General features: G+C 43.2%; 1 protein-coding gene across 1 annotated transcript in view; it reads right to left on the bottom strand.

Moving 5' to 3' along the window:
* Positions 1–14643, bottom strand: part of ASH1L (ASH1 like histone lysine methyltransferase) — a 155449-nt gene that overhangs the window by 72248 nt on the left and 68558 nt on the right. The gene's annotated exons all lie outside the window — the stretch shown is intronic.

The raw sequence follows: 14643 nt of genomic DNA, 5'->3' as shown, positions 1-14643 counted from the left end.
TGCAATTCAGGTGGGAGGCAAACAGATCTATTGTTGAGAGAGTAACATTGTATACCAGGAGATGAAACACCTCTAAGGTGTAGTTTTCATTCTGGATGTTCTAGCTTTTGCTTCTTGAGCCAGTTGGCTGTAGCATTCAGTTTTGCCTTGAATAAGAAAAAAGTGAATTGACTGCAGATTCTCCTTTGCCCAAGTCATCAGGAGGTGAGTTTCTCTTTGAAGGACAGTAGACCTTGTTCCCTTAATCTGTTGTTGTATGACAGGGCTGAGCTGTTGTCTATCCTGATCAGCACTTGAGGTAAGTCCAGAGATGGGAGCAGAGCCTTGAGACCATACTGGATTGCCTTGAGCTCTCCTCAGTTTATGGTATGCTTGTGCTATTGTTTGGACAATCTTTGTCCCTTCATGAACAACCTGGGAATTCTCCTGGCGTGATATACCTTAGTTGAGCAGTGGATAAGAGACAGTTGAGGGAGCGATAAAATGAAGTTCTGTAGCGGCCTCATGTGAGCACTGATGCACTAAGAATATCCATATGGGAGACCACTAATCCCAGAAGAGACAGAAACATATGAATGGATACTCTCCCCTTGAGAAGTTGACCATTTTAATAAGATGTGTCTGCTTCTCATTTGTTTCCTGCAATTTGTAGAGGACAGTTACTGTTCCCACTCAGACTGTGAATATGCTGAGACTGCAAACTGACTCTCACAAAACCATGGCTCTGCAGCCCTTATTGCTATGACAGTACAGTCCATCTGACTGACTGAGGCTCAGAAAAGGAGGTCACCCAGAAAGGGGGAGACTGGAACCTTCCTTTCTGATGGCTGATATTAACACTAGCAGCATTTGTGTAAACACTTGCAGTGCTGTGGTCAAACCAAATGGCAAGGGCTTGTATTGGTAATGTTGTGCTCCAAGAGCAAAGGTGAAGCAGCACCTGTGAGACTGACAAATTGAGTTTCTCGGACATCTTACAGATGTCATGCAGCCCCCTCTGTGGATGGCAGTTAGTTTGGATTTTAGGGTCTCCATCTTGAATTTATTTATTTTTTAATCTGTTGAGATACCTGACGTTGAGAACTGCTCTGTAGTCTTCTGATTTTTTTAAAACGAGAAACAATATGGAATAAGGCCTTTTTTCTCCTGAAGAGGTGGAGACAGGTTCAATTGCTCCCATTTGCAGGAGATGTAGGATGGCTGTCTGTATGCCCTGACTATTCCTCAAGCAAAACCTCCTAGGCTGTGCAAATGTTTTAATTGGTTGACAGAGAACATACTTGCCATACTGTCTGCCCATGTTAGCTCTGCAGGGCACACAGGGTGTGTCTACACTGCAAAATCAGCAGCAGCAAGTCTCAGAGCCCAGGTCAACTGACTTGGGCTTGCATAATGGGGCTAAAACCAGCACCGTAGACATTCCTGCTTGGGCTGGGGCTCTGAAACCGACAAGTGGGGTGGACCTCAGAGCTTTAGCTCCAGACTAAGTTGGAACATCTACACATTGTTATTTGTTGCTCGGTAATGCAAGCCCCAGGAGCCCAAGTCAGTTGACCTGGCCTCTGAGACACGCTATCACAGAGGTTTTTTTTTTTCCTTTTTCTTTTGCAGTGTAGACGTACCCTTAGGGCATGGGTGGGCAAACTTTTTGGCCTGAGGGCCACATCTAGGTATGGAAATTGTATGACGGGTCATGAATGCTCACGAAATTGGGGTTGGGGTGCAGGACGGAGTAAGGGCTCTGCCTGGGGGTGCAGGCTCTGGGGTGGGGCCAGAAATGAGGAATTCAGGGTGCGGGAGGGGGCTCTGGGCTGGAGGTGCGGGCTCTGGGATTTGGGGTGTAGGAGGGTACTCCAGGCTGGTACCAATGGGTTCGGAGGGTGGGAGGGAGATCAGGGCTGGGACAGGCGGTTGGGGCATGGGGGGGTGAGTGCTCTGGGGTGTGGCCAGAAATGAGTTCAGGGTGCGGGAGGGGGCTCCAGGCTGGGGCAGGAGTGTGTGTGTGGGGGTGAGAGTTTTGGCTATGGGTGCAGGCTCTGGGGTGGGGCTGGGGATGAGAGGCGTGGGGTGCAGGAGAGTGCTCCAGGCTGGGATCGAGGGGTTTGGAGGGCAGGAGGGGGATCAGGGCTGGGGCAGGGGATTGGGGCGCAGGAGGGGCTCAGGGATGCAAGCTCCGGGCTGCACATACCTCAAGCAGCTCCCGGAAGTAGTGGCATGTCCCCACTCCAGCTCCTACCCGGAGGTGCGGCCAGGGGGCTCTGCGCGCTTCCCCGTCAGCAGGCACCGCCCCTACAGCTCCCATTGGCTGCAGCTCCCGGCCAATGAGAGCTGCGGGGGCGGCACTTGGGGTGGAGGTAGTATGCAGAGCCCCCAGGCTGACCTTAAACATAGGAGCCAGAAGGGGGGCATGCTGCTGCTTCCAGGAGTTGCGCGAAGCGGCTCCCGACCCTGCTCCCCAGCTGGAGAGCGGGAGCGGGGCAAGCCCCACACCCCACTCCCCAGCAGGAGCTCAAGGGCAGATTAAATCGGCTGGCGGGCCGGATGTCACCTGCAGGCTGTAGTTTGCCTACCCCTGCCTTGGGGTGTTAGATAACAGTTCTCTTTTGTTTATATATTTATTCTTGTTGGCCAGATGCCCTTGATAGTGTTTATGCCTGAAGGAGGCGGAGATTATGCCTGCCTGGACCTGGCTGCCTACAAAGGGCCTGTATAGTGAGGAGGCCATTCTTTCAGGTAAAAAATTTTCCCAGTTAGAAATGACGAGTACTTCACCACCAGGGGAAAAGGCACATATATCTTTGGTAGTGACACCAGGATAAATTTTGACTGGTGCATTCTGAGGAACCTTCTGGCTTCATAGAATGAAGTCCGGGGACATGTGGGATAGAAGAAATAGTGGGAAAAGAGCAAAAACTAGGACATTAGGACCTGGTGATCCACAGCAACAGCTGAAAATGACAATCCAATATTTAAGACATGGCGACCTGCAGTGGCAGCTGAAGACAACAGCCCAATGCTTTTCCAGTTTTTAGATCTGACAAGAAATCCCTGTTCCACTATTACACATTCACTGGGTGCATGACCAGAGATACATAGCTATAGCCTGTCTAAGGCATCTGCAGAGATAATTGTAGTTCACAATACACTTTCCCTGAAAGTCTATTCTTCGTGTCAGGTTTCAGAGTAGCAGCCGTGTCATAGTTTGTATGCACAAAAAGAAAAGGAGTACTTGTGGCACTTTAGAGACTAACAAATTTATTTGAACATAAGCTTTTGTGAGCTACAGCTCACTTCATCGGATGCATTCAGTGGAAAATACAGTGGGGAGATTTATATACATAGAGAACATGAAACAATCATACGCACTGTAATGAGAGTGATCAGGTAAGGTGAGCTATTACCAGCAGGAGAGTGGGGGGGGGATCTTTTGTAGTGATAATCAAGGTGGGCCATTTCCAGCAGTTGACAAGAACATCTGAGGAACTCGGGGGGGGGGGGGGGAAATAAACATGGGGAAATAGCGCCACTGATTTGAAGGTATACGTTGTCCCCAAATGTTACAGACCTAAAAATTGCAATTCTTCAACAAAAAAACTTCAAAAACAGACTCCAACGAGAGACTACTGAATGGGAATTAATTTGCAAACTGGAAACAATTAACTTAGGCTTGAATAAAGACTGGGAGTGGATGGGTCATTACACAAAGTAAAACTATTTCCCCATGCTTATTCCCCCCCCTCCCCCTACTGTTCCTCAGATGTTCCTGTCAACTGCTGGAAATGGTCCACCTTGATTATCACTACAAAAGATCCCCCCCACCCCGCTCTTCTGCTGGTAATAGCTCACCTTACCTGATCACTCTCATTACAGTGTGTATGATTGTTTCATGTTCTCTATGTATATAAATCTCCCCACTGTATTTTCCACTGAATGCATCTGATGAAGTGAGCAGTAGCTCACGAAAGCTTATCTCAAATAAATTTGTTAGTCTCTAAGGTGCCACAAGTACGACTATTCTTTGTGTGTGGTGTTCCCCCGCAGGATTTTATTAACTGATAATTAGCTATGATCTGGTGTGTTAGCCTTACTCCCCTAAGCAGGGAGAATTTCCTTTTTGGGGTTGTGTGTATGAATGCCTAGAGGAAACAGAATATGTCTATGGCTTGGTCTTTTTTGCATTGATTTGCCATGCTGCACTTTATGAAGGAGAGCAGGGGATCTAAATGCTGGTGGATTATCCTGGGCTGCACTCCATGAAGGTGAGCAAGAGAACTAGGTACAGAAGAATATCTGCCCTGTCACAGTCCATGAAGTTGAACAGGAGAACAAGGCGTTGAGGATTTTTGCCCTGCTGCCCTTCATGACGGTGACCAATGGAACCAGACACTGAGGATTATCTGCCCTGCTGCACTCCATGAAAATGAGCAAAGGAGCAAGGTGCTGAGGATTATCAGGCTGTCTGCATCACGCAGACTTATGCAGTTTGAGGGAAACAGACTACACTTTGTGCCTCCAGAGGGCCTCCTAGAGGAATCCCCTAAATCAGATTTTTCAGTAGATGAAGAGAATTAGGGGCTCTTGTGTGTGTGTGTGTGTATGCACTTTATGTTAGGGTGTCTAGAAGGGTCTGAACATCTGTGAGACCTCTTTCTTACGACTGCCCTTGATCATCCTCCTCCTCAGGAGGGAGAGAAATTTCAAACTGATGGTTCCCTGGAAGGTAGCAGGACCTTGTGGTTATTCTTTTGAGTGGCTTTCTTGCCCTGAGAAACAGTTTTGTGCTGGACTGGGTCCAGAAGGCAACTTCCCAGCTCCCAGGCTTTGTTTAAGGGAGATTCCTGGATGTGGCCTGGAGATAGGTTAAGCCCACAGGGGTGGCCACCCCAAAGACACCAGGCTTCAACCCTGAACATTCAAAGGGAGTCCTTGACCCATTTGCTGCACTAGAAGACAGCATTGGGCTGACATTGCTGTCGGGGTATAATCCACCCTGAGCCACTGCAGGGTTGGGCAGTGGGCATGCTATAGAATGGAGGAAGGAGCTGGGTCCAAGGGCCTCTTACCAGGCTCTCCTTGCTCTGTCTCTGGATCCTTGACAGTACAGTAGTTTCCTGCTGCTGTAGCGGCATGGGGGTGGGACTGGGCAGTTGCTTCAAGGTCAACACACAGGGCTGTGAATGTGGGCTCCAGTGGTTGAGAGGAAGCTTCCCTTGCCTTTTGATACTGTGGTTCCACATGGGGAGCAGCTGCCAGTACTGCTTGCTGATCCCAAGACTGCCTGCTGCTGTCATCTGTGCCAGGCCTGGGGGATTTTGCTGTCGCTGAGGTGCTGCCACTGCTTCCTGGGAGCTCTCCTGCTCAGAGGAGGAGGCTGCTGAGAATCCTACCCCTGTCTGAGCACCTGAGACAGATCTGGGTCTTCAAAGAACAGGCACAGATCTCCATGCAGGCATTTAATCAGCAGAGAAAGTTCAGGAAACATCTGGTTCTCCCCTCTCAGCCTTCTCTGCCATGCTGCACTCGGTGTGGGTGAGCAGGGAGCATGGAAGTTTCCAGCAAATGAGGAGACAGGGAATCCTCTCTGCCAATAAAAGCAAACCCCTATCGGCCTGGAGATCTTAAGCTCTTTTCCTTTTTCTTCTTCTTCTTTACAAATGCTCTTCAACAGGAGGCGCTGGTCTGCCTGACTGTACCTGGAAAGGCAGATGAAATCTGGAGGGTTTCTCAGAGATGGAGCCTCCAAGGCTGCACAGAATAGAGTACGCAAAGCCATAGATCTGTGGACCTTATTACAAATAAGAATTACTCCAGGTAATTAAATATAGAGTGAAATCCTTGTCCTACTGAAGTCAATGAGAGTTTTGCCATTGACTCAAATGTGGCCAAGATTTCACCCACACACTGTTTACATTACTAGATTTGTAATAATATAGAAGATGGAGATTAATCTTATGTTGCCATGATAAAGCCAATATGCCAGTTATGAATGGTGGCTGTGCGATCTTCAAGTAGTACTGAGAGATTGTGGATATGTCTACACTGCAACTGGGAGGTGTGACTGAATCACATGTAGACATACCTGAGCTAGCTAGAGTATGTATCCAAATTTATGGGTAGACGGGGCTAGCCTTTGTAACTGCCTGTTCTGCCATGATTTCACTGCTATTGTTATTCAAGCTAGCTTCGATCAGTATCTACATGTGCTGCAATGACATCTCTTGATTTCAGTGTAGATATATACCCTAAGAGGCAAGCTAGCTCTGTAGGACAGGGACAGTCTTCTTGTCGTGTATCTGTACAGAAGTACATGAGTGGGGCTCCTAAGCACTATTACATTAAAAATAAATAATAAAAATAATAATATAATATAAATCTATAGTTGGTGGTGAAAGGCTAAATTTTTTTTTCTCAAAGTACTCAAGCATGCTGTTTACCATGAATCTTCTTAAACACTTTCTCAGTCATTGTATTCAATGAGCAATAATTACTAAATTATAACTGTAAAAAAGTAAAGTTGCATTAAGAAACTACTGTCAAAGACTTAATAAAAAAGTGCCCATATACTTGTAAGAAGAGTGTTGCAACTTTTATGTAAAACTGGCTTACAAATGTCTCATCTAAAGAAACTTCCTTAAGCAAATGGCAGAAATATATTTGGAAGCATGGGTTTCAACCATAAACTGAGAACAGGTTCTTACATCCAAAAAGATTTACAAACACAGGAATAAATCCATCTACATGTAACATGCAGATACGGTCAGCCACTGCTTAGAAGAATCAAGACCAAATAAAAATAAAAATAAATCCAACTTTTCTGTTGGCTCCTTAGTGCTCTCCAGACAGAACCTAAGAATCTGAATCACATAAATGGTAGCCAAATTCTTTCACTTGCAGACTTCAGGTAAGGACAAAAGAGAAATTTCTCAATTAAAAGAGGGCAAACTGACACAGGTTCCAAGGAGAGATAACTGGATATAACCTCAAAAAGAAAAGGAGTACTTGTGGCACCTTAGAGACTAACAAATTTATTTGAGCATAAGCTTTTGTGAGCTACACGAGTACTCCTTTTCTTTTTGCGGATAAAGACTAACACGGCTGCTACTCTGAAACCTGGATATAACCTGACAGCTAACCCAATATACATTGTATAAGAAATATGAGAGGAAATGGTTCTAAATAGTTTTTTTTAAAAATTCTCGCTGTGGACTTTTTCTGCCTGTGTTCTGCGACAATAACCAGTAAGTGAGAGTGGGTCCTCCTCTAGATGACCAAATTCGCAATAAGCAGCCGGGCAATCAGGATCATGAAGAGTTTTGGAAGCCTCTGCTTGTCTCCTCCCACTATGCTGCTACAGCAGGTTAGAAATTTTCATAGATAGGAAATCTTCCAAGACTTGGAAATGCACAACCCAATCCATTTGAATATAATACCGTTGGAGACTTGCAAGCCTGTTCTTAGGATTCTGCTACCATAAAAAGAGGAGTTCAGGTTTTCTCTCTGTCTTAATCTTGTACTCACACAAACTGAAGGCTTCATATATGCCAAGGGAAAACCTGCACATTTCTATAATGCTCTTGGGGTTAGGACAGAAAATAGGGAGGAAATTTCTTGGCCAGTGTGCAAGGGACAGATCACCTTAGGGAGGAAGGACAGCACAGTTCTGAGACTAGGAATAGATAAGAGCAGATAAAGCCTGTGAGCCATATTTTCAAAAGTGTTCAGAATTCAGCAGATTCCATTGGAAAAAAAGGTACCTAACTGGGAACTAAGTTCTTTTGAAAACCTGACTGCTGATTTAGGTGCCCTAAATGAGAACTATTAGGTACTGAGCTCTTTGAAAATCTGTCCCTGTGATCCTCCGCTTGCACTCTGGTCAGACTTGACAGCTACTAGAAGAGGTCAGGAGCTTTAATGAACTTGGATTAGGTGCTATAAGAATTTGCTAGCCATAGGCTTGAAGCAGGAGAGAGAAACTGATTTAGAATGAGGTTATGACACTATGGGGAAGGTATGATAACCATAGGCAGGGGTTGAATTTGACACCACAGAGAGATCTACTTTGGGACAGTGACCCAATGTGGACTACTTTTCCTTGGGAAATTTGTGCAGCCCAAATACATTGTGAGTGACCAGATCTATATGTTCCTACATTAGAGAAACTATAGAGTCTACTTACTCCAGAATGGACAGGGAGAGAGTAATCCTCCACCTGTTCTTCCAGGTTAATAGTACTCTTTGAGCGTCAGACAAAGGGAATGACTGCTGAAGACAACTGCAACTATAGATACAGAATGATGGGGTCTAAATTAGCTATTACCACTCAAGAAAGAAATCTTGGAGTCATCATGGATAGTTCTCTGAAAACATCTGCTCAATGTGCAGTGACAGCCAAAAAAATTAACGGAATGTTAGGAACCATTAGGAAAGGGATAGATAAGAAGACAGAAAATACCATAATTGCCACTATCAATATCCACGTTATGACCACACCTCGAACACTACCTGCAGTTCTGGTGACCTCATCTCAAAAAAGATATTTTAGAATTGGAAAAGGTGAAGATCGGACAATAAAAATTATCAGAGGTATAGAACAGCTTCCATATGGAACACGTGCGTGTTTTATACACCAGACTATGGCTTACAAACCTCAAACTTAACTAGGCATGATAGAAAAAGCAGATTCTCCTTTCGATGAATAGATAGTGAAAGTACTTTTGGATGCAGTTTTCTTCCAGGAACAGATTAATCATAAAAGTGTCTTAATCAGATTAGAGTATATTTAACAAACTACAAAGACTGTGAACAAATGGTTTATTTTTAACAAAGGGAGTTTTCTAAATAACATTATGCCTTAAAATAATATCCAGAAAAGAGATAAATTCAGAACTTTTTAAAAAGAGGCATAAGAGCAATACAATAGCTGTGACCAGATTGTTCAATTTAGGAAAATAACAAATCAAATGCACAGCTGGATGTCACTTGTGGACAACTCAATTTCTTAAGGAATTAGGGAGGACACTAGGAGAAACTGTGTTGATGAAAAAGTGCTAGGCCTGGTCTCAGGCCCACTGTGAAACCCAGTTAGACTTGTACTCATGCATCCTCTGGCCTGACCTACCTTATTGGCACCTCACTCGTCTGACAAATCCAGACGCCAAAACAAACAGCAGGGGGTCAACTGTCAAAAGCAGAAGCTGGCAGCACGAAGATGATGACAAGGAGACCAGAATTTGCTCTTTGTAAAGAGGCAGGCCAGCACGTGTGTGCAAGCAGGGAGAGAGTATGAACCTTTCTGCCCCTTGAGAGGGGCATGTTTGTCTTCCAACTGTCATCAGGGTGGGAGGTAGACTGGGACAGATTAGAAGAAAACCTTATTTTAGAGAGGTGAAAACAAAATGGGGAAATAAAGAGGGGATGGCGCTTGTGGTAAAGGAGATTGGGGGCCCTCATTATAAATATACTCTTCCTCAATATCTCAGGCCAGAGTTCTAAGGATGAGTATATTCTTCTGGATCCTAAAGTTTCAGTGAGGTATCAAGTAGACAACAGACGGGCTGTTCGCTCTTCTATGATGCAAAGTAACCCTACAGAGGCTCTCTACAAGGAACACTAGAAGACTATGTACATCTTGCTGGAAGTTAGCCCAAAGCACAATCATCTGGCTTACTTACATAACTTTATTGCAATGCATTCCCAGCTGTTAGGAACTGATGCGCAAGTGGTATCGCTAACAGTATGTCTACACTGCAGTTAGACACCCCCATGCCAGCTGACTCAGACTCACAGGGCTCAGGCTATGGGGAAGTTTAACTGTGGAGCAGGCTTGGGCTGCAGCCTGAGCTCTGGGACCCTCCCACTTTGCAGGGTCCTAGAGCCTGATCTTAGCTTGAACCTGAACATCTACACCACAATTAAATAGCTCCTTAGCCCAGGTCAGCTGTGGGTTTCTAACTGCAGTGTACACATACCCTGAAATGAGAACATGGGGGCTTTGAATAATTAGGGCATGTCTACACTGCAATGTAAGCCCATAGTTTGAACTCAGGCTCAAGCCCAGCCCCCCTTCTCTCTATATGCAAATCATGCTAACCCAGGACTTGGACCCAGAGTACCAGGATCCCACAGGAGCTGAAGGTCCAAGACTGAGTCAAGCCAGGATCCAGAGTTCAATTCCTATTGCTTAGTAGTGTAGACTTGTGCTCTGGGAGTCCAGCAAAAGTATCCCAAAATCCCACTTTCTTTGTCCTGTGGACATTCACGTTTGGTGGACAGTCAAGTTTTCCCGCACTGCACCATAAAAAAAGAAACAGAATGGCCCCATTTTGGAAAGGTGCTAGGAAGTTTGGGATATGAGTGGTTGGACTCGGGCCCACATAAATCAGTGTAGACACTGAGTCCCCAGTTGGGACGTAGGGTTCAACAACTCCTAATCTGAGGTTACAAATTAGTATAGACACTCAAATCCTAGATTAACAAACCCAAGATCTGATAACTTGAGTTTTACTAACCTGAAGGTTTATACTGCAGTGTAGACATATCCTTAGGGTATGGCATACCCCACAAAGGGTCCAAGAGCCCAGGCTCCAGCCAGAGTGTTTACACCGCAATTTTACAGCCCAGTAGCCCAAGTCCCACAAGCCCGACTCAGATAACATGGGCCAGCTGTGGGTGTTTGACTGCAGTGGAGACACAGCCTTACTGTCCAAGCCATACTCTAGTCTTGTCATTTAAAGGTGAACTGCAAAGGACTGGTGATTTTTGAGTTAGTATGGGTTTATGTGCTGAATGTTTCTGCTAACCACAGAAAGAAAGCAGTGTATAACAAAAAGCTTTAACTTACCTTTTGAAAACTTCTTTTTATCCTCTGTGAAATCCTGACACTTCCTGGTTTACTAGTTGTCCCAGAATGCATGTATCTGTGATGCCACTGATACTAGATATCCTATAAGACTTATGGTATCAGTAACATCCCAGAATGATGAAAACACCTGTTAATAGCTTCAAAGGATGGACACAAACCTTGTATGATTGATGAAAAGACTATTCCAGTAGGAATTACACCATATGGAGTGGATAGTCTAAAATACAATATTGTGGTTGGCCCCAATGACCATTTACTACAATTTTAGAAGGCATTCCCTGCTATTATTCTCACTTCCTACCAGTCATTTTAACTGCTCTGATTCAATCTTCTCTCCACTGTGGCACATAATTTACATCTGCTTTAATAAAATGAACTCCCTTTACTGTACCAGAGGTTTTCCCTTCCTTCCACCTTATTGTCTCTAAAGTGTACTGTATACAAATCTGAGCTTTTTATGAATACTTGGTGTTTCAGAATCATACTCCTGTGATGGTAAAAAAGGCAAAAGCAACATGAAACTGACACTGATCTTTTCATAAAACTCTGATTATGGAGCTTGTTCCTAGATGCAGTTCTTAAGGCCTTTGCTGTGTCACACTGCTGATATGCAGCACTAGAAGCTTCTTGTGAATGAGCTGAATGCTGAGCTAAAAGCTGGTTCAACAATAAAAACAGCTGGTTCCAATTGTGGGAAATACACTTACTGAAAGCAATACATTTAATCTGACTCACCAATTATATGCACTACAAGACAGAGGGTGATTCAGAGCCTGCACCAGCAGGTTTTAACCTAAAATGTCTCTACTTTTCCTCTAATTAGACTGTTTCTCATAAAACCCAAGTCAGATCATTCACCATAATGGAATTCCTCAGGAAATTCCCAGAACTGCACTAACTACCACAACTAGTTTTCTACTCCTCATATTTAAACTTAACCCCTTGATGACTTAGCATTTTGGAGCTTTCTTCATAAATAGCAGGAAGAGCTACATAAGGTTAGTTCCTGTGTAACTAAAATATTTTTAATAAACTGAAATATAGAGCTAGGAAAGTCACAATTATTATTATTACACATGAATACACTACCAATCATCATGGTATCTGGCATTTTACATGGGTTAAATTGGATCACTGAGTCATAACACAAACACATGCTTCAAACAATTAATATAATTTACTCAGATATACTTTTTAAACAAACACAGAGACTAACAGCTAATCCTAATATAATTCCTGCAAGACAGCAACCCAGTGAGCTAAAATATAAATATAAATAGAAGATAAAAATATCCCCTATCATTGGCATGAAACACACACAATCATATTTCTATTGCCCTTTCTTTAAAAATTATTTTCCACGACTTAAGAACCAATGATGAGACACATCTATGCAACGAGCTTTGACTTTTGCTAGCCTAAGACTCCATTTGCTACCTTTTTCATTTTTTTTTTTAAAAATTACCACAATTTTGTTCCTTGCTGGAGGCAGAAAAGGAAGCACTTCTATACTGCATAGCACAGTATTCAAAAGACAAGAATCAACAATATTAAAGTTGCCTGTGCAACCTTAACTCTGCCCTCCATATATATGTATTACAATGTAGTCTTTTATTATAGGGATCACATATTACTTTTTCAACATATTATATGTGCAAGTAAGCAAGACTCCTTAAATGCACTCTCTCTTTCACTAATTGTGCAGAAGCGTGCACCACTGCATAGAAACTTTCTTTATCCTCAAAAAGAAAAGGAGTACTTGTGGCACCTCCACTCCATACAGCTAAATGCAGTGCCTTGCCTAATGACAGGTTTCAGAGTAACAGCCGTGTTAGTTTCAGAGTAACAGCCGTGTTAGTCTGTATTCGCAAAAAGAAAAGGAGTACTTGTAAGTACTCCTTTTCTTTTTGCGAATACAGACTAACACGGCTGTTACTCTGAAACCTGTCATTATGCAAGGCACTGCATTTAGCCGTATGGAGTGGAGGTGCCACAAGTACTCCTTTTCTTTTTGCGAATACAGACTAACACGGCTGTTACTCTGAAACCTTTCTTTATCCTAACATTTCAAGCTTCTGAGCAGCTTCAAACAGCCACCATTTTAAAAATTTCAACCTCCCAAACAAATGACTAGTTTTTTTCCTTCCAAATGTGGAATCCCGCCTCCACCCTCCCAAGTCCCATAATGGACAATATTCAGTCCTGAAGTTGTGACGGGTATAAGAGCTAATATTTTGTCCCAGCAGAGCTAGAAATGAGAGCTTTATATCACTGGAAAGATGAAAATCTTCCCTTTCCAAAAAGAACAGGAGTACTTGTGGCACCTTAGAGACTAACAAATATATTTGAGCATAAGCTTTCGTGAGCATCCGATGAAGTGAGCTTATGTGCAAATAAATTTGTTAGTCTCTAAGGTGCCACAAGTACTCCTGTTCTTTTTGCGAATACAGACTAACACAGCTGCTACTCTGAAACCTTCCCTTTCCAGTGGCACACACAGCACTTTTATAGCTGTAGAAGGGCAAGATATACGAGATTTTGAAGTTATGCTATTTTTATGTATAGAAAAGCTATGAAGTCATTAAAATAAGTTTATATAGTTTTTCACTTCCAGGGAGACTATATCATTTTACTCATAACTAAGGCAACTGTCTTTTACAGGAGGAGGTATAAAAGAAATAGTTCCATTGACAATTTAAAAAACCTTAATGTCACTATCCCAACATGTGTTCTATATATACTTGTGTAGTAAATATTTAACTAAGTTATGATTAATCACTACTCTATTCCTTTACATGCTGTACCTGTTGATGCCTTTCTTCATATGAAAGCCAACTTTCTATTCCTGAAATACATGAGAAATCTAATTTGCCTCTTCCTGCCCATTGGCAATATTTCAGGCTGACTATATGCTACTTGGGCCTAACTGCATTCTCCATGACTCCTTCAAGAGGGAATCTCTTCCAGTACACCAGTTCATAATGGCGCTGCAAGGGCCCAATTACTTACACTATTCATAATGGCCTTTGCTGGTACATCTAAAGCTGTGATGTTCATTTCATTTTCAGGCAGCTGATTAGCGATGGTTGTAGCTTTAAGTGGATCCTGGATTCTGGAGAGACCAATCAAATGGATCCTTTGTTTAATCAGTTTTCCATTTTTACCTTAGAGACAGAAGTTTAGAACACACTGGAGCTCTTGCAGCTTGTGATGTTTACAAGCAGCTTCAAAAGAATGTCTGTCTGTTTGAGTAGTTTCTTGTTAGAAAACTTGAAAGGTTGCTCTAGCTAATATAACAGTCTCTGTTTTCTATCCAGTACTGGAAAACAAGGTGCTTTCTATCCCAGCACCTGAAGATGAGACATATCTTGTTTTTGTGCTTCTACATTTTCTCCAGATTAGAGATAATAAGGAGTTTAGCTTGAGGCAATCTTCTTTACAAGTTAAATTTACAGACATGTGGTCAACAAACACATCGTGACCACTGCTCTACCATCTAAAGTGGTACATCCAATCTGTTTATGTGGGTGCATCTACATCACCCATCACCGCACCTACATCAACTCACCAACCTATTAAAATTATTTGAGGGGGTCAGCAAACAAGGGGACAAGAGTGATCTATTCGACACAGTGTACTTGGACTTTCATAAAGTCTTTGACAAGGTCCTACACCAAAGGCTCTTAAGCAAAGTAGGCAGTCATGGGGTGAGAGGAAAGGTCCTCTCATGGACCAGTAACTGGTTAAAAGATAGAAAACAAATGTTAAGAATAAATGGTCAG

This window comes from Lepidochelys kempii, chromosome 24, assembly GCF_965140285.1.
Source record: "Lepidochelys kempii isolate rLepKem1 chromosome 24, rLepKem1.hap1, whole genome shotgun sequence".
In the NCBI taxonomy this organism is placed as follows: Eukaryota; Metazoa; Chordata; order Testudines; family Cheloniidae; genus Lepidochelys; species Lepidochelys kempii.
Note: the sequence above shows the minus strand (reverse complement) of the source record. Positions and strands in the feature narration are given on the sequence as shown.